This window comes from Erinaceus europaeus, chromosome 2, assembly GCF_950295315.1.
Source record: "Erinaceus europaeus chromosome 2, mEriEur2.1, whole genome shotgun sequence".
NCBI classification, from domain to species: domain Eukaryota; kingdom Metazoa; phylum Chordata; class Mammalia; order Eulipotyphla; family Erinaceidae; genus Erinaceus; species Erinaceus europaeus.
In genome coordinates, this window is record NC_080163.1 from 88,901,570 (window position 1) to 88,922,957 (window position 21,388).

General features: G+C 40.6%; 1 long non-coding RNA gene across 1 annotated transcript; it reads right to left on the reverse strand.

Annotated features, from left to right (window-relative positions):
• Positions 1-414: 414 nt before the first annotated feature.
• On the reverse strand, positions 415-20,683 carry LOC132536953 (uncharacterized). The gene is made up of 3 exons (XR_009548478.1): positions 20,281-20,683; positions 2,626-2,689; positions 415-1,874 (listed from the first exon to the last, which is right to left on the reverse strand). It is a non-coding gene; the product is annotated as an uncharacterized LOC132536953 (long non-coding RNA).
• Positions 20,684-21,388: the final 705 nt, after the last annotated feature.

Consider the following 21,388-nt stretch of genomic DNA (forward strand, 5'->3'; position numbering starts at 1 on the left):
TGGTGTTCAGCTCCTTCATCCTGAAATTCCATCCCATCAGAAACCCATGCCTGCCACCTTGGGGCCTGAACTGACTGATCTATGAGACCCAGAACCAGGTTTCCATCTGTTCTAAGGCCCCAGGTTATCGTAGCCTTGTATTCCCTCCCAAGCTTCTCTAGACAATGGAACAAGGTTGGAGGTTGATACTGAATAGGATACAAAAGTGATTGTCTTGTAATCCTTGGAGCTGTTTAGAGGTTAGACAAATAATCACAGAAGAATCAGATTGATCAGCGGGAAAGTCAAGATAAGTATATTAGTGACATTTAATAACACCTGTATATGTGGTGGAGATCCAACAAAGCTGACTAGATGCTTTTATTTATGTGTTTATGTATGTATGTATTTTTAAAATTTATGGTGGAAGGTAATGAGCCTACGGCCTTGTGCATATGTGATAACACTGAGCTATCACCCTGGCCCAAGTTTATTAAAGGAAGAAGAGAGGCAGAGAAAGAGAGACACCAAAGCAAGATTCCACCATCCATGGAGTTCCCTCCTGGTGCTGTTCATGGTGCTCCCATGTGATTCCTGGGAGTAAGCCTAGGTTTCACATATGGCAAGGCATGTGCTTTACCTGCTGAGTCTTTCCAGCCCCCAGATAACATCTAGTTCATTATATAACATAAAACCTACATTATACAATGTGCCATTTTTATAATGTTTAGTTCATGTGCAGTCACTGCCAGCTCCACCCATTTTGTCCCAAAAGACGTAATGCCATCTTTTTTAATGGCAGTATGGTATTCTGCACAGCATTTTATATTTATAATATTACACATTGTGTAACATAATAATATATAGTAATGTAGCTGGGGAGTCGAACGTTAGTGCAGCGGGTTAAGTGCATGTGGCCTGAAGCACAAGGACCAGTGTAAGGATCCCGGTTCAAGCCCTCGGCTCCCCACCTGGAAGGGAGTCGCTTCACAAGCAGTGAAGCAGGTCTGCAGGTGTCTATCTTTCTCTCCCCGTCTTCCCCTCCCCTCTCGAGATTTCTGTCTGTCTTATCCAATAACAATGACATCAATAACAACAATAAAACAAGGGCAACAAAAGGGAATAAATAAATATTAAAAAAAAAAACTTTAAGAAAGCAATGTAGCTAATGCAGAGGACTTTGGAAAGGAGAAAGGAAAGGTCGATTAGAAAGGTCACCAAGCAGAATACGGCAAAGTCATTGGTAGGGCTCAGTGCCTATACTATAGTTCCACCACTCCTAGCAACACTTGTGTTCTTCTTTTCTTTCTTTTTCTGAATAGAGACAGAAATTGAGAGGAGAAGGAGAGAGAGAAGAAGATAGGGAGAGAGACAGAGAGAGACCTGCAATATTGCTTCACTATTCATGAAGCTTCCTTTCTGCAGGTGGAGAGTCAGGGCTTGAACACAGGTCCTTTCACATGGTAAGATGTGCACTCAACTGAGTGCACCACCACCCAACCCCAACAAAGTCATTTTTAACAGTCATTCTTTTTTTTTTTTTTAATTTTTAAAGTTTTATTTATAAAAAGGAAACACTGACAAAAACGATAGGATAAGAGAGGTACAACTCCACACGATTCCCACCACCAGACTCCGTATCCCATCCCCTCCCCTGATAGCTTTCCTATTCTTTATCCCTCTGGGAGTATGAAACAAGGGTCATTATGGGATGCAGAAGGTGGAAGGTCTGGCTCCTGTAATTGCTTCCCTGCTGAACATGGGCATTGACAGCTTGATCCATACTCTGAGCCTGTCTGTCGGGGTTCTGGGGAAGAGGAGCTACAGGACACATTGGTGGGGTTGACTGTCCAGGGAAGTCCGGTAGCATCATGTTAGCATCTAGAACCTGGTGGCTGAAAAGAGAGTTAACATATAAAGCCAAACAAATTGTTGACTAATTATGAACCTAAAGGCTGGTATAGTTCAGATAAAGAGTTGGGGGGGGGGTTCCATTTTGTAAATAGTAGTCCTATTTTAGTTATTTTCCAAAGAGCCCATGACTATACTAGTTTTTTTTTTTTCTTTTTCTTTTTTTTTCCCTGAGCCTGACATCTGATATGAAGGTGGATCCAGGTTATTGTCTGGGGAGATGATGTCATGGCTGGAAAAGGGGCTAGAAAGCTGGATCAAGGAAGAGAGTAGCTCCCAAATATGGGAAAGGTGTATAAATATTGTTGACTGTAAACCCCATCAATTTGATCTCATCCGGAGCCCATATTCAGCTTAGGGGGTCATTCTTAAGTTATGCAAAGTCAGGGTTAAGTTCTGCCTTCCCCACTGATTAAGTCTTCCCTAAGATCCCCCAAGATAATTTTCAAAGTTAATCCCCATTCTGCCTTCAGGAGTCCTATGAAATGCAAATCTTTTGCCAAAGGTATATTTAGGGGGTGGTAGATTTTCACTCATCAAGTGTACAGATTAGGCAGTTACTCCTGTAGCTTCTCCCTAGGACCCACTCTAGCAGGTCAATAGAACAGAACTGGGACATTTGGCTTCCCCCTTAGGAACACAGCCAGCTGCAGACTGCAGAGCTGAGAGTCCTGTTATGCAAAATTTCTGGTCAGGAGACACAAGAAGGTGGTAGGTTCTTCTTTCTGAGGCTACCTAGATGCCTGGTATCATCTGGATAATGGCACCATCCCCTGTCTTAGCCAGAGCTTCACTGGTCCTGCAGTGAAGAATAAGAAAAGGTTTATAGAGGTTTTCTTCTGTGGCCACACTAGCAACAGGTGCAGGGCCTCTATAGCTCTGCTACTGAAAATAGTGCCTGGGAGAAAGGAAGTGGCCAGGCCTAATAGCTGGTCTTAGCAAAAATGTTAAGTCTGTCCAAGAACTTGGGTAATATTGTGGAAGGATCAAGATGTTGGACATTTCAGAATCCACACAGTCTGAAAAGAGCATTAAAAAAAAAAAAAAAAAAAGGTCCTTTGACCAGGTTTTTTTTTTTTGAAAGAAAAGCAGCACGCCTGCTTCTCTGTTTCTCTAAGCAAGCTGCCCTTTTGGTTTGGTCAGTTTCTCTGTATCTGCTTTGTAAACATGTTCAAACAGAGAGAACTGGCTCTGTGGAATGTATTGTGCTGGGATTGTGCAACTGCTGCTCAGTTAACCCCTTATACACATGACTGGAGAAACAACACCTGTGAGGCCAAAACAGTCAATTTTTAGCAGCACACCTGTTTTTTCAGGTGCAAAAATAGATTCCAGGGTAAAAGCATCTCAAAGTTTTAGTTTTGGTCGAGAAAACATTTTTTTTTTAAAAAAAATCTAAATAATCAAGCATTACCCACACAAATCATCACAGAAAGAGAATATCTAAGAGGTCCCAGGTTGAAAGTCCAGGTTGGAAATCTGAGAATGCTCTGATTTCTCCACATTCTCTCAACTGCACCAATTCAAAGGCATTAGCATTTGGAATGCACAAGTTTTACTTGTACATGAAATCTGAAGTCTCAGGGTAATCTTAGCAGATAGAGGATATGAGCTCCTTAAGGTTAACAATAGCTACACCTTTACACCTTTCTGGTAAATATTCTGGTAATTATTTACTCTTTTATCACCCTATGAAGTTAGACGAGATCGGGCATGTTCAGGGTGGTATTGCCGTAGACCCTATGAAGTTAGAAACTTAGGCTTCTCTTGCTCTCCCCCATAGTGCTGGATATGCCACCAGCAGCTTTTCTCTGGAAGCTCAGGCATTACGTTTTTAATATATCCATCAAAAGCAAATGGTATTTTTGACATGCTCAGTCCTAATATATTCAAGGAATAAGTGAATATGTACTTTGTCAAAAATGTAAAAAAGACAGTCCAAAGCCATTGCTTTAATTTCACCAGATGGCTTCTGGGACCATTGGTAGCATGGCTGTGGTAAGTGAAGGTGTCCACAGCTGATTTAACAGAGGTGTGTGTGCAAGCTTCTTTTTGCAATATTGACTGAAGATAATATAATTCAAGGGAGCAATGAGATTGCTTACTTGGTATGGTGAATGCATGTAATTGACCCAGGTTTGAGCCCCCAGTACACAATATAGGAGTCTTATAGCAACTAGGGGCAAATGGTGTTGTGTTCTTCTCCTTCTCTTTATATTTCTATCGCTATCTGTCTGTCTGTCTATCTATCTATCTATCTATCTATCTATTTCTGTATTTATCTGGAAAAGTAGGTATTACCAGTATAATAAATTCTGACACCCTGGTAACAACCACAGCTAAATGAATAAATGAATAAAATAAATAGTCCTATGATTCCAAATGACCGTGTTAGCACCTTGTGCTTTAATTAGGTTAGCCTGTTATCTTGGTTTGTCCAGCACTAATGGGGTTGACAGGATGTGGGGTTTTCATACTGAAACTGGGACAATCACAGACAGATTAGGATGAATTGGTCATCTTTAGGGAGAACTACTGCTGTTTCCAGTGTTGGGGTTGGGGACACGAAACTCTGTTGCAGAAACAGTGTGAAACTAACTCTGTTATTTAATTATTTTATAAATTAATATTAAATAACTAATAAAAATAAGCTAAAAATGGAATTTAATGCTGAGATCTAGAGAATGCATGGAATTTTGACACTCTGTAAACTAGGTAAAAATTTTAATGAGGCATTAATTGAGGCTACATTTTGATAAGGCTGTTTGTTAATGCACTAACTTATTAAGAGAGTTCTGCCAAGACAAGTAAGTTGATCCATTCACTTAACACTCTTGAGTCCCACTACTGTAGCTACTGTTCTATGTGTCAGAAATGCAGAATGATCAAAACAAAATTCTTGTTGGATGTGAAAGTACAACCCTGAAATTGTATACTTCTATAGAACTCTATTAAATCACTAATAAAAAAGGAGGAAGATTCTAGTAGGAGTGGAAATTAAGCCAATCCATAAGCTTTTGGTGACAGTAAATACTGTGGACAAAAATAAAGGCAAATAAAGGAGATAGGGGATAAGAAAATACGAAAAGTTCTCAGTTTAGAACCTAGAGAACCAATTGAAGGGTTGGCAGTTGCAAAGACCAGTAGTTAGTGGGAAAGAAGGAAAACAGTGTGTATTAGCAGGCTTCAGTTGCAGGAAACAGAAACCATGTTAGCTATTTTAAGCAAAAGGCCATTGACTAGAGAGAAGCAGGTGTTTACAGCATTATTGGAAAGTCAGGAAAAGGTGACTATAGGGTTGCTTCCACCTTGCTACACCACAAAAGGCAGAAATCAGGAGGCTGTTGAGAACAAGAATGTTCAATTCAAGAATGTCGTAAGTCCAAGTCACCAACAACCTCTAACCCTGTGTGACTTGAGACACACCTTTAAAAAGTCCTGATATCTCCATAACTACATTTTTCAAGGAGCACAGCCAAATCAGCAGGAAAATGGCACCTGCTTCAGCTCTCCTTGCCAAATAACATGCAAGAACATATCATTGACTAAGCCTAATTCACAAAGCCTAATTCACAAATTAAAAACCTGGCTTAAAAAAAAAAAAGGAAACTAGGTACTAGAATTTCAGCCTCTTGGGGATATGAATCAATCTGCCAATGTCCATGTCCAGCAGAGAAGCAATTACAGAAGTCAGACCTTCCACCTTCTGCTCCCCATAAAGAATTTTTGGTCCATAATCCCAGAGAGATAAAGAATAGGGAAGCTTCCAATGGAGGGGATGGGACATGGAACTCTGGTAATGGGAACTGTGTGGAATTATACTCCTGTTATCTTCTGATCTTGTTAATATTAAATCACTAATAAAAATTAAAAAGAAAGAGAGAGAATTCCAACCTCTGCAGTAGAAGGAGGTATACTAGCAGGAAGTGGTACTAGGTCTGAGGGCCTAGTCAGGACAGTCATGTACTTCAAGGAAACCTTTGCCAAGAGCATCAAAGGAGATGATGATGATGATAATGCAAGGAAAGAGAATGGGAAAGAGCATTGTGCAATGGGAATAAATTGGATTTCTGACACCAAATAAAGCTGAATTCAGTTCTTACTTGCTCATGCCTTTGGGCAAATCTCATCATATCTATAAAAAGTGTTTTTATGTATGACATGAAGGCATTAATGCTTTACTCACAAGGATGTTGTACAAATTAAATATGGTAATGGGGTACATTATAGACATTCAATTTTATCAACCATAGAATCTGTACGTAAAATGGCTAAACAAATGGTATATAAGATCAGGGTTGAGTGGTGGTGCACCTGGATGAATGCACATGTTACAATCTGTAAGGACCTGGGTTCAAGGCTTTGGTCCCCACCTGCAGGGGGAAAGCTTTGTGAGTGGTGTAACAGTGTTGCAGGTGTCTGTCTCTCTCCCTCTCTATCACTCCCTTCCCTCTCAATTTTTGGCTGTCTCTATTCAATAAGTAAATAAAGATAATAAAATTTTTTAAAAATAAAATCATATTAAAAAATAAAATTAAAAATAAAATTAAAAAAATCAATTTTTGTCCAAATCACCAAATTCCTCTAGAGCTATATTCATTAAAGAACCCACCACTGAGGGTCCCAGCATGGGAAGAAGTGATCCCAACTTCTTTTCTGATTTCAGTATTATTTTATTGAGGGAATATTGATTTACAGGATAGTTAGCTGTTGTCACAGGGTACATTCTCACATTTCCTCAGGAAAAGTGTCTGTATATTTCACCCTCCACCAAGCTGTCATTCTACTCAGCCTTAGGGTTTAGGTCCTCAGCCTTCCTTTAGTGATCTTCCCCTCCCACTTTGCGTCCCTGCACTGATATGATAAACTACAATCCATTGAGGTTTCATCCTAGGTTACCCTCTGCTTTCTTTCTTGGATCCTCTGCTATTTGTCTTTTTTTTTTTTCCTGACATTTCACTTAACATAATTCCCTCCATGTAGTAATAAAAGAGATTTCATCTTTTTTACAGCTGTGTAACATTCCACTATAACCCATATTTTTATTGTTGCTAAAATTAGCAAATCTTACCCTGGCACCATCCCCACAATTATGGGATGTGCACCAGAGGATGAGCCTCATGCATTTGTAACATCACTACCATTTTTTTTTTCCTTTGAGAGGAGAGGAAAGACACCATGTCTCCACAACCCATGACATTTCCCCAATGTTATTCATTGTGCTTCCATGTATTCCAGGGCTCAAACCCAGGGCCTTGCTCATAGGAAAGTGGTAAGGTTCCCCATCTACCAAATGAGCTATCTCCTGCTCTCTCCTCCACCCCCACCACTAGGTTGTCCTTTACTGAGAACACTTAATTCTGTTACTGGGTGATCAGGAGGAGCTGACGATGTCTTTCTCATAGAAGCAGATCAAAAACTGCTAGCAGTTGCTTTTATTTTATTTTTTTAACATTTATTTACTTATTCATTCCCTTTTGTTGCCCTTGTTATTTTATTGTTGTAGTTATTATTGATGTCGTCGTTGTTGGATAGGACAGAGAGAAATGGAGAGAGGAGAGGAAGACAGAGAGGGGGAGTGAAAGATAGACACCGGCAGACCTGCTTCACCAACTGTGAAGCGACGCCCCTGCAGGTAGGGAGCTGGGGGCTCAAACCGGGATTCTTACGCCAGTCCTTGCGCTTTACACCATGTGCGCTTAATCCACTGTGCTACCACCGGACTCCCTGTTGCTTTTATTTTTTAACAACATATAAACATTTTTAAATGCCTTATAATACCACCAGGTGAATCAAATTAACTTTTGACTACAAGGTGATTCTAATTTGGTGAGCAAGATAATTTCCACTGTGAACCAATTTGCACTCTAATCCCCACCAGATTCAAGGGATGCCTGGCATTTTGACTCAGCAATTTTGAAACTAAGTATATTACAATATACTTACAAAGTAGATGAACTATTAAACTTTTGTGCTTACCTTTCCTAAATGTTTCTTTGAAGTGCTATTAATATAGAACATTTTACTTTCAGGTATACATGACAATGACTGGCTATTTGTATCAATTACAAATGACAATGACTGTGGAACTTGTTAACATCTGTCCCCATACATAATCACAAATTTTGTTTTTTTTCTTGTGCTATACTCCTACCCTGTCCTGGAACATAATCCTAGAAATGGACAAGGGAGTTTGCGTGTCAGGAGGTTTGTCAAAGTCTAAGCAGTTGTTAGCTGTAAGGACAAGGATACTCCTTTTTTTAAACTTGATTTAATAATAATCAACAAGACCATAGGATTAGAGTGGTACAATTCCACACAGTTTCCACCACCAGAGTTCTGCATCCCATCCCCTCCATTGGAAACTTTCCTATTCTTTATCCCTCTGGGAGCATGGACCCATAATCATTATTGGGTGCAGAATGTGGAAAGTCTGGCTTCTATAATTGCTTTTTCACTGGATATGGGCATTGGCAGGTCAATCCATACTTCCAGCCTGTCTCTCTTTATCTAGTGTGGCAGGGGCCTGGGGAGGCAGGGCTCCAGGACATATTGGAAGGGTCATCTGTCTAGTGAAGTCAGGTTGGTGTCATGGTAGCACATGCAACTTGGTGGCTGAAAAAGTACTACTCAGCTCTAACTTATGGTGGTTTGGGAGACTGAGCCTGGGACTTACTTCGGGACCTCAGGCATGAGAGTCTCTTTGCATAACCATTATGCCATTATGCTCTCTACCCTTGCTCAGAGATACTCCTATTAGGCTATCTACTTGCCTAAAGAGATTAGCCCTCGAGTCTCTTGGGAAAAAAGCTAGAAAAGTATGTTAAAAACTGGGTTCTGCAAAGACAATCTTGCCTAAATATGTGACAAACTGCAGCCAGTACAACTCCAAAAGTGGTAGTTGCTTAAACCCCAAAATACTCTTGTCCACCTTCAGAGGATCTGTGTACTTCAATAAGAGAATGACTGGGGGGGGGGGTTATAATGCTGCCTTCTCAACACCCTTCTCACTCCCCTTAAATAGAGGTTTATTTTCTTGATATCTTAGCTATTTTTAATTGATGTGATGAGTTTATATTCAGCACTATGCCCTTGTAAGTTGTCTTTGCAAATGTATCAAACATGGGTTACTTTGAAAAAAAAAAAAGCCACTTATGGTTGCATTAAATTGTCCTAGATAAGTCTGGTAGATTTCAGCTTATGTATAACTGTGTCATATATCTCTCAGTGTAAGAATCATGTGCAGTGAAAACAGTCCTCACGTTAACAAATACTCTTTCTCCTTTCCAGACACAGCATGACTAATATCTCCTTTTTTTTTTAATGGTGCTAATCTCACTACTCTAAGCTGAATTTTTCAGATAGAGAAAGACATAGATGGACAGACAGTAAGAGAGAGGGAATAATAGTATAGTGCGGAGGCTTCCTCCAATACAGTCGGGGTTCAGCTCAAACATAGATTATATGTGTGGCAAAGCAGGTGCGCTATCCAGATGAGCTGTCTTGCTAGCTCTCATAGCTCCCTTTTAAGGATGGTGTGTGGGATCCTTACAAATGAAATGTACTTTCAGAGGGGCCAGGCAGTGCTGCACGTGGTTAAGCGCATACATTACAACGCTCAAGGTCCTAGGTTCAAATCCCTGGTCCCCACCTGAAGGGGGAAAGCTTCACCAGTGGTGAAGCAAGGCTGCAGGTGTCTCTCTGCTCTTCCCCTTCTCTCTGTCTCTATCCAATAATAAATAAATAAATAATTGCCTTTAAAAAAAAGAAAAAGGAAAAAGAGAGAGTTGGGCGGTAGCGCAGTGGGTTAAGTGCACGTGGCGCAAAGCTCAAGGACCTGAGTAAGGATCCAGGTTTGAGCCTCTTGGCTCCCCGCCTGCAGGGGAGTCGCTTCACAGGTGGTGAAGCAGGTCTGCAGGTGTCTGTCTTTCTTTCCCCTTCTCTGTCTTCCCCTCCTCTCTCCATTTCTCTCTGTCCTATCCAACAACGATGACATTAATAACAACAATAATAACTAGAGCAATACAACAAGGGCAACAAAAGGGAAATTAAATAAATAAATATTTTTAAAAGAAATGTACTTTCAAACACAAATGTCTAGAGAGGGGTAAGGAGCTTCTTTTTGGCTCCAGTCTTACTTGAACTTGGTGCTCCTCCTGTAGGTCACTCAGCATGCCAGTCAGCTGTGCTGTGTGGTCTATCACTCCACCATGCCATTTGGCAAGATCATTGGGGAACATGGGCACTTATAATATGCTGTACATAAAAGGTGTGCAGAAAATAAATGCCGAGCTTTCTATCCTCAGAGCATCACAGAGTACTCTGCATGCTTATGCTACAGTGGCTTTGTCATTTATTTCTTGGTGTAGGTTCACAGTGAATTGTTTTAGTATTTCCTTTTTGTTTGGTTTGGCTTTTGTTTTGCAAATGTTTTTGTTTTGGTAAAGATGGGCTTTTTTCAAAAGTGCATGTTTAACAAAAAAAAGTGATACTATCTTTTCAATTCTTATGGAGGTTGATAATGAATGTGAAATTTGAATAAATGTGTTTTTTTTTTCTTGCCACCAAGGTTATCACTGGACCTCAGTGTCTGCATGACAAACTGACCACACCCAGTGTTCATTTCTTTTCCTTTCCTTTCCTTTCTTTTCTTTTCCTTCTTTCTTTCTTTCTTTCTTTCTTTCTTTCTTTCTTTCTTTCTTTCTTTCTTTAACAGAAAGGAACAAAGAGGGAAAGAGAAAGAGAGATGATTCACCCTGCAGGGCTTGAACCTGGGTCCTCACACATGACAACTAATCTGTATGCTCTACTGAGTGCACTACTGCCCAGCTCCCTTTCCTTTTTCCAATTCTCTTCTTTTCTTCTTTTTTCTTTGTCCTATGTTTTGTTTGTAGGCATTAACACTCAATGAGGGACTGTGGTGGTATCGCAGACCACAAACAAATCTGTAGATAAAATCTACTAAAGAAGTATCTCCATCTAGTTTTAAAGTCAGCTATCCCTTTTCCTATTCTTACTAGAATAACAATTATACCATTATTTAAAGAAGCTGGTGGGGGCCAGGTGGTGGTACTCTAGGTTGAGCATGCTCAGAAACCCTCATTCAAGCTCCTGGCCCCCACCTGCAGGGAGAAGCTTCAAAGGGTTGAAGCAGTGCTACAGGTCTCTCTCTCTCTCTTCTCTCTCTCTCTCTTTTTCTCTCTCCTCCCTTATTTTTTTATAATATTTTTTATTTATTATTTATTCCCTTTTGTTGCCCTCGTTGTTCTATTGTTGTAGTTATGATTGATGTCGTTGTTGTTGGATAGGACAGAGAGAAATTGAGAGAGGAGGGGAAGACAGAGAGGAGGAGAGAAAGATAGACACCTGCAGACCTGCTTCACCGCTTGTGAAGCGATTCCCCTGCAGGTGGGGAGCCGGGGGCTCGAACTGGGATCCTTCAGCCGGTCCTTGTGCTTTGCGCCACCTGCGCCCAACCCACTGCGCTACCGCGGACTCCCCACTCTTCTCCCTTCTATGTCCCCCTTTCCCTCTCAATTTCTCTCTGTCTCTATCCAATAAATGAATGAATTAAATATTAAAGAATAAAGATGATGCTTGAAAATGGTCAACATAAGTTAAAGTGAAAGATGCATTTGTATATCACAGTGTCATAAAAAGTGATAACTTTAGGGGGGTCAGGCAGTAGCACAGGGAGTTAAGCACACATGGCGCAAAGTGTAAAGACTGGCTTAAGGATCCCAGTTTGAGCCTCCGACTCCCCACCTGCAGGGGGGTCATTTCACAGGTGGTGAAACAGGTCTGTAGGTGTCTATCTTTCTCTCTCCCTTTCTGTCTTCCCACCTCTTGATTTCTCTCTGTCTTATCCAAAAAACAGTGACATCAACAACAACAACAATAATAACCACAACAACAATAAAACAACAAGGGCAACAAAAAGGAAAAAATAGCCTCCAGGACCGTGGACTTGTGGTGCAGGCACCGAGCCCCAGCAATAACCCTGGAGGCAAAAAAAAAAAAGTGATCACTTTAAAATATTTTTATCTTCATTTATTTGATAGAGATAGAAATTGAGAGGAGGGGGAGATAGAGAGACACTTGCAGCCCTGCTTCACCAATCCTGAAGCTTTCCCCCTGCAGGTGTGGACCAGATGCTTGAACCTGGGTCCTTACACACTGCAATGTGTGCGCTTAACCAGGCCCCCAAAGTGATAACTTTTTATTTAGATGCAAATTCTTCTAAATTTCAATAGTGGGGCCTAGTAGAGGGCCTGATTCTGTCCAGACCACATTGTGGCTCAGCCTGTGCTCTACCAGTCAATGGAAACTTCCAGCCCCACTTCCCTACCCCCCATGTGTAGCAGATAGAGGCATTTGATAATGGAAAATGAAACTTTTCCCCACATAGGAAATTGAGCTGGAGGTGGGTGGGGGCAGGTTCACCTTCTATCCGAAAAGAGAAAGAGTTTGCCCATAGCGGTAGGATCACGCATGGAGAAACCCCTGTAAAGCCCTGACAAGAAAGAGAGGATAAACTAATGTAAATAGGTAAAGTTTGTGTGGTGAATGGCCAGAAACAGGAGGGGGAGGCTTTCCATCTGTGGATCAAGTGTTGCTGTTTCCTGTCCAGTGATTCCCTCCAGTGCTGCTGAATCAGGGAGGAGCAAGAGCTGATAAGTAAATTAGAGGAAACTAAAGGGAGATAAAGGTGGCTTCATAAAGTTTGCTTGTGTTGACTTCATGGCTGTAAAACTCCCCCAGGACAAGACGTTTATGGCCATCTTCATTGCTCAGAAGTTTCTGCTTTTAGATAAGAAAAGCTTTGAGAAAGAACCTTTCTGTATCTGTCCATTTTCAGTGGCCTTTAGCTCAAAAGAATTCTTACGTCAAAGTAGCATGTTTAGGGGTGACATGTTCTGGTACCCTTCAAAGGATATTAGTTTGCTCCTAGTTTGGGATGGCAATAAATGTTTTAAACATTTTTGTCCCAGATTTTGTGTGTGAACTATAACTTGTCACTTCATTGTGGGTAAATATCTCAAGGTGAGGTTGCTGGGTCTTTTGTAAGTATTCCAGATTGAGTTGAAAACCCAGAGAGAAGCCATATAAATTAGCAAAAGAGCTCTCATCAGAAACTAACTCATACTAGCACCTTGATCTTGAAATTCCAACTTCAGAATTATGAGAAAATAAGTGTCTGTTGATAAAGCCCCCCAGCCCATCATCATATTTTACTGTGGCAACCTGAGTTAAGACAGATACTGGTGGGGGTCCGGCGGTAGCAGCGGGTTAAGTGCACGTGGCGCAAAGCGCAAGGACCGGCCTAAGGAACCGGGTTGGAGCCCCCAGCTCCCCACCTGCAGGGGAGTTGCTTCACAGACAGTGAAGCAGGTCTGCAGGTGTCTATCTTTCTCTTCCCCTCTCTGTCTTCCCCTCCTCTCTCCATTTCTCTCTGTCCTATCCAACAACGAACAACATCAACAACAATAATAACCACAACAAGGCTACAACAACAAGGGCAATAAAACGGGGGAAAATGGCCTCCAGGAGCAGTGGATTCATGGCACTGAGCCCCAGCAATAACCCTGAAGGCAAAAAAAAAAAAAAAAAAAAAAGACAGATACTGGTACTAAAAATTTGAGTGCTGACATCACAGATACCTCAAAATATGGAAGAAACTTTTGAACTGACCCTGAATAAAATATTGTGAGGTGCATGTTAGAAATAATGGATATTGGGGTTAGGTGGTGGCATAACTGATTGAGAGCACACATTACAAGACAGGAGACCCAGGTTCAAGGCCCTAACCCCCATCTGCAGGGGGGAAACTTCATGAGTAGTGAAGTAGGTCTGCAGGTGTATTTCTCCTTCTCCGTCTACCACTCCATTCTCAATTTCTCTCTATTCTGTCAAGTAATATATATGTGTATATATATATTATGGATATTAACACAAACTTTGCTGAGGTCTCAAACAGAAATGAAGAAAAATGATTAAAAATTGGAGGCAATGTGATCCTTGTTATTAGGTGACAAGGAACTTGGACACTGGAAACTTCAAGCAATATTACAATAAATTATTTTAAGATATTTATTTATTTATTAATAAGAAAGGATGAGAGAGAACCAGAAAAGATAGAAGAAGAGGGAGAGAGAATCAGAGCATAACTCTAGCAGATGCAATACTGGGGATCAAATTCAGGATATTGTGCTTGAGAGTTCAATGCTTTATCCACTGTTTTACCTCCCAGGCTGCTAAGTTATTTTTATAAGTTTAACTGAGAAGATTAGTAAACACAGTAGTGGAGGTACAGCTTTTTTTTCCTGATTGCTCAGTGAAAATGTAAACGCAGATATATGACTTGAAGAAAGAATTGTTTTTTTAAAATTTTTAAAAATATTTTATTTTATTTATTTATTCCCTTTTGTTGCCCTTGTTGTTTTATTGTTGTAGTTATTATTGTTGTTGTCGTTGTTGGATAGGACAGAGAGAAATGGAGAGAGGAGGGGAAGACCGAGAGGGGGAGAGAAAGATAGACACCTGCAGACCTGCTTCACCGCCTGTGAAGCGACTCCCCTGCAGGTGGGGAGCCGGGGTTCGAACGGGGATCCTTATGCTGGTCCTTGTGCTTTGCGTCACCTGTGCTTAACCCGCTGTGCTACAGCCCGACTCCCGAAAGAATTGTTAAGAGAAAAGGAATCAAAGTTTGAGATTTAGAAAATTCTCATTTTATCTATACTGCAAAGACGGAGAGAGATAGAAGGTAGATGGAAAGGAGGTGGAGGAGAAGCAAGTTCTAAAGAGAATAGGAGTGATGAGATTATATTATCACTTGATAAAGAATTTAGGGGGTTGGGTGGTGGTGGTGCACCTGGTTGAGCACACATGCTACAAAGTATAAGGACCCAGGCTCAAGCCACCAGTCACCACATGCAGGGGGAAATCTTTACAAGTGATGAAGTAGTGCTGCAGGTGTCTCTCTGTCTCTCTCTCTCCTTTCTAACCCCCCTTCCCTTTCAATTTCTCTCTGTCTCTGTCCAATAAATAAATTAAAACATTTGAAAGAAATATCATATGACAGAGCAGAAACACTTGCCAGGTTAAAATAAAAGGAATGGAGACAGAGCAAAATGGAGAGCTATAAGACATCTTGGCTTAGTGGCCTTTTTTTTTTCTTCCATTCTGCCAATAAATCAAAAATATTTAAGAATATTCAGAGACAACTAGACTGACTTTGGGTAAGGCATCTGTACTGGACCATACAGAGAAAGTAAAGGATTAGGTAAGGACTGCTCCACTCTTCCCCACCCCATGGGAAAGAAGGGCAATGGAAGGAATAGGTAAAGTGAGTGGGGCCCTTCTGTAGGAGAGAAAGGACCTGGGGTGTTCTTTTTCCATCTGTTTGTAAGTGTCAGGAGTGCTGGACAGTCTCAAGAGGAAAAAAAATGTAAAATGTCAGCTTCTCACGTCTCTGTCTGGGCACTTATCTCTCACTTCTCAAGAAAGAGAGGTCAGTATGATCTTGGTTTTCACTCCCAGAGCAGCAAGCTGACCTTGGTTCTCAGTCGGAGAGTAGCAGCACAAGGCATCAGTGGAACAAGAATAAAGATCGTGTCGCAGTTTTTCTTTTTGCCATAGCTGCAGGTGTTGGTTAGCTCTTTGTTTCACTGTCCCACCTCACGTCTTCTGCTGGAATTCTTTTGAAAGAAGTAGTACAGTGGTGAGCAGAATTGCTACTGTGTGCTAGATCCTGGGTTTGAGCCTCAGCACCATATAGAAGCATCATGGACAGTATTTGAACGCACACCACAGATAGGAGATAGGTACTGTTCTCCCTCTCTTTCAAGTAAAACTGAAATAAAAAAGTGGGGGAGGGGGGAGCCTGGGAGTTCACTCTGTAATATACATGTGTGAGACCCTGAGTTCATTCCCCAGCACTGCATAAATGGTTAAATAAAAATAAAGACATCAGTGTGATATGTTAAAACTGGCATATGTCACAAATCTAAATCCAAACCATTCTGGACCTTTGGAGGAATAGTTCCTCATCAAAGAAATCACAGTCTTCCAACTCAGTTTTAGCTTAGGCTGCCCTTAAAAAAAACAACAACATTATCCTTATAAGGAAATTCCTAACCTCCTAGGCAGTTCCAGCCTGACTCTCATAAGTTTCCTTAAAACATCTAGCTCAAAGTTCCTTGCAAAGAGTGTTCCACTGTTTGTGGGACACTAAACTCTCCCAAGTCATGAAAGATATTTTTCTGAAATAAAGGACATAGAACTGGCTACTAAATTATTTGATGTGTGTTATTTGATATTGGGAAAATCACTTAATTTGGGTTTCCTAGCCTGTCGCATGGACATGAGAATTCTTTTCTCTAAAAACCCACTACCATATGCAAGGATCTAGGCTCGAGTCCCTGGCCACCACACAGAAGCACTATTCATGGCAGGTAGCTTGTCATTTCTCTTCTCTCTGTAGCTCCCTCTCTTAAAAAAGAGAAAAACAGAGTCTGGGGGATATGTGAAATCACTTGAGTGTGACAAAGTCCCAAAAGACAAGAAAAAAAGAAAAGAAAAACCTATAAGGTCAATAGCTTCGGTCACCTACATATTAGATGTCAGGCAAGGGCATAAACTAGTCGGGTCATGCACCCCTTGGAATATACCTAAAATAGACCTACTATTTTTTTTTTCCAAAATGGAGACTCCAAATCTCCACCTGAAATATTCTTGCTTTAGATTCATGATTAGTCAACAATTTTCTTTGCCTTTTATCTTTTTTTTTTCCTTTTTTGCCTCCAGGGTTATTGCCGGGGCTCAGTGCCTGCACCACGAATCCACTGCTCCTGGAGACCATTTTTTTCCCCTTTTGTTGCCCTGTTGTTTTATCATTGTTGTGGTTATTATTATTGTTGTTGTTTCTGTCATTGGATAGGACAGAGAGAAATTGAGAGAGGAGGGGAGACAGAGAGGGAGAGAGAAAGATAGACCCTGCAGACCTGCTTCACCGCCTGTGAAGCAACTCCCCTACAGGTGGCCGGGGACCTGAACCAGGATCCTCAAGCTGGTCCTTGTGCTTTGCGCCACATGTGCTTAACCCACTGTGCTACCACCTGACTTCCTCTGCCTTTTATTTTAACTCTTTTTTAGCCATCAGGTTCCAAATGCTACCATAATGCCAACCGAATTTCCCAGGGCAGATGAACCCACCATGTGTCCTGGAGCACCACCTCCCCAGACCCCTGCCTCACTAAGGAAAGAGAGACAGGCTGAGAGTATGGATCAACCTGTCAATGCCCATGTTCAGAGGGGAAGTAATTATAAAAGCCAGACCTTCTACCTTCTGCACCCCATAATGACCCTGGGTCCATGCTCCCAGAGGGTTAAAGAACCGGAAAGCTATCAAGGGGAGGGGATGGGATATGGAGTTCCAGTGGCGGGAATTGTATGGAATTGTACCGTTCTTATCCTATGGTCTTGTCAGTGTTTCCATTTTATACATAAAATCTTAAAAAGAAACAAAACCCTACAAGGTATTGTCAGGACAAAATAAGAGCACACTTAAGATCCAATAAATTGCAAACAGTAATTAAGTGGTTATATCTTAAGAATTTGTTTGTATCTAAAGTTCTTAAAGCTTTAAGTACCAAAACTAATAAATGCATTTTCACATGAGAGCAATTTCAGCTAAAGCAACTGAAGTAATTTTATGGAGTTCATTACCTGATATGTTTGTTTATCTGTTGAGTATGTGCCCTTCACATAACTACCTTCCACTGCTGCACCCTTAAATTACTACAAATCTTAATGGCTAAGAAGCATCAAGACTTCTATCAAACCTTGTGAAATTGATTTCATCAATAAATACCAGTTTGGGGATTTTCCTTATAAAGTCTAATTCCACTTTCTCTTAAAAGTATTTCTAAGGAAAGCATTTACAGATCTCAGCAAGCATTTCAGATTTGGTATGAGCAAAAATACCACTTGCTTAGTAAGAAAAGCATACACATGCAAAAATAGTCATTGCTCTCACAGCCTTCTTCTAGTATTCAGAAGCTTAGTTACCTACTGAAATGCTACACAGAAAGCTCTTTCTGAACTCAGCTTCCAGCAAAGGATTAACACCAATTCTGAGATCTCATCTGTTGTGTTTACATTTCTTGTGCAATTTCAGAACGCTGTGTTCCCTTGTCATTGCTCAACAACAACACTGCCATTTAGCTCTGGATGGTCTACCCACTCCATGCTGAGGTTCCCTCCTGCTGACATTCTTTGCAAACAGCTCTAGGACCTCTAGCTGGGTTAGCCCAGAGAAAAGAACACGACTCTTAAAGCTGGGCAAACCTGGGTTCAACATCTGCTGCCACCTAGTGTGTATTTACTTAGTTTGAATCTTGGTGTGTTAATGCTCCCCTCTGTAAAATAGAAATAACTTTATAGTCTTTGTCATAGGATCTTGTGAGGACAGAAGATTCCAAAATACCTGCTGTGTCTCTGTAGCTTCAACCATGGTTGAAGAGGAGTGGGTGTGGTCACAGATGATATTATTGTCATGAAAAGTTATGTATAGTGAACACTCACTACTGTACTACTCCACCACCCACGAGGCTTCCCTTTACCTTGTGCTCCCATGTGGTGACGGGTGCTTGAATCAAAGCATGATAAATATATATTCGACCTGAGAGCAATCTCCAGTCCCCAGTGTTCATGCTTCAATGAATATATTTGCTTTGTACTCCTTGTACATGAGAGTCACTATATTATGATCTTTTGCTTTCTTGGCCCTGGATGTCGGTACCATGGGCATCACACATTGAAGACTGCACTGCCTTCTCAGGCCACAGCATATATATGATTTGATTTATTTATTTATTTATTTTTATTACTAACTTAATAGTTCACAAAGGTTTACAAAATTATAAGACAATAGGTGTATAAATCTACACCATTCCAACCATCAAAGTTCTTTGTCCTTATCCTTTAGAAACTTCAGCAATTCTCTCAAGGTCACAGACATGGGTTGACTCTATCTATCTACCTATATATCTAATATATATATATATATGTATATATATTTGCCCATTTTTTTCTATGGTCCTGTCTTTATTTCCTTTCTAAGTCACACCTACACTGATTACTACTTCCAAGTGTCTTTCTTTTTTCTTTTTCTTTCTCAGATTAGTGAAACAGTGCTGACTTCCTCTGGCATTTTCCAGATTTGCTTCCCTTTCAATGATGGCATAAACAAAGATTCCTGGTCACAAATGTTTCGGGTCCCAATGGAATTGGGGTCCAGAGCCCTCTAGTCAACTTTCCCTATCATCTCCCCTCTGGGAGTATGGACCCAAATTCTTTTCGGGGAGCAGGAGGAAAGGACTCTGGCTTCTGTAACTGTTTCTCTCCTGGAAATGGATGTTGGCCAGTTGGTCTGTACCTCCAGTTAGACCCCAGGATTTAACAGAGTGGCATTCCCCTTTTCCTTGTCTTGAGCCAGATAGACATTACTTGAGTGGGAAGTTAATTCCACAAATAAAATTTCTTCTTATATAATAAGTACTAGTACTTTGCCACTGAGATTTGGATATTTATATGTAATAGTAGCTAGCACTGTTTTAACCAACACAAGACTATTCATAACTGACTTTCCCCAGAATATCAACCCAGTTATGCTAGAGATTTGGTGATGTAGTAACCCTATAGTTCAGGGTTATGATAGGTGACTACATTAAAACCAAAGTTCCCCTCTCCACCCCACCCCCAACTAGAGAACTGCTCAATTCTGGCATATGGTGGTGCTTTGGATTGAACCTGATATAGTTTCTTCATTGAAAAGAAGGAGGTTAGAGTTACCCTCTTCTTTAGAGGCTTACTGGCAAACCTGGGACCTTGGAGTCTCAGCCATGGAAGTCTTTTGCATAACCACTATGTTATTTAATCTCCACCCAAGGCCAAAGCTTCTTAAGATAACATTTATTATACAGTTAAAATTGAGAAGGAAACCTGCTATTTAAATTTTAAGTCAGAATGCTTGACTGTTGAGGAGATTTAAAAAGCAGAATAAACCTCAGGTAATACAGAAGAAGCCATCTATTCCTGCATGTTTTTAAAGGTTTTTTCATGGAATTTCTTTATCTTGATGAACATTTTTTGAAGTTACCTGCTCAGTAATTATTTTTAGATGGATTAAATTTGTTGGGGAAGAAAATACTTATCCTGGTTTATGCAAAATTATTTAGCTATTTTAAGAAAAGAAAAATAAATAGTCTAGATAACCACCATTCAAATTTCTGAATGTCTTAAGCAGTCTTAAATGTCTTAAGTAAAGGACATAGAACTGGCTACTAAATTATTTTATGTTTGTTATTTGATATTGGGAAAATCACTTACCTTGAGTTTCCTAGCCTGTTGCATGGATATGAGAATTCTTTTCTCTAAAAACCCACTACCATATGCAAGGACCCAGGCTCGAGTCCCCAGCCACCACACAGAAGCACTATGCATGGCAACTCTTTTAACTGTCTAGATAATATTACAGGGCCTTCTGCATTTTGGTTTTCATTTCAAGTCTTCCCCCTTATAAGGAAGGATCCCATGTGAGGATAGCTCACTTTCACTTTAGTAACTTTGGTGGGGATTTTTCTTCTTTCCTATGTCAGTCTGTCACAGATTTCATACACTGGGAAGTCTGCCAAGTTCCTCACATTTCAGCCACATAAGACAAAACTCACCGGAAGCACACACTTCTCTTCTTTTTCTCAGAAACAGTTACTTTATCCAATCACCAGGAAGCTCTGAAGTATGTGTGTGTTTCACCCAATATCGCATGAAAACTATGTATATACTAGATTATATGTAGATAGATAGATAGATAGATGATACATAGATAGGCAGACAGGGAAGGAAATCCCTAACAAAAGAAGTTTCATTTGCTGCTTCTCTCTCCCTAGTGGCCACTCCTGGTGTCAGTGACGGTGATGAGTGCTGCACTGAACCAGACTGGAAGGGCAGTTCATCCTGAGAGAAACTGGGGAGCAAGAATTATACCTATTTCCAGTGATCTGTAATCACCCAAATTCTGTTCATTTTCTCTTCTAGAAAACTGATTTATTAACCTATTAAACTAGGGAAAGAGAGAGACAGGCTGGGAGTATGGATCAACTTACCAACTCTCATGTCCAGTGGAGAAGTAATTACAGAAGCCAGACCTTCCACCTTCTGCACCTTATAATGACGCTGGGTCCATACTCCCAAAGGGATAAAGAATAGGAAAACTATCAAGGGAGGGGATGGGATACAGAGTTCTGGTGGTGGGAATTGTGTGGAATTGTACCCCCTCTTATCCCATGGTCTTGTCAGTATTTCCATTTTATAAATAAAAATTTAAAAAAGAAAAGTGATTTATTGCCCTGAGTTTTATATCAGTTAAAATGACTCAAGATCGATCCTTATAATGTTTTTGTACCCACTGAGCCAGCCATCTCTTAGGTCCCTGTGT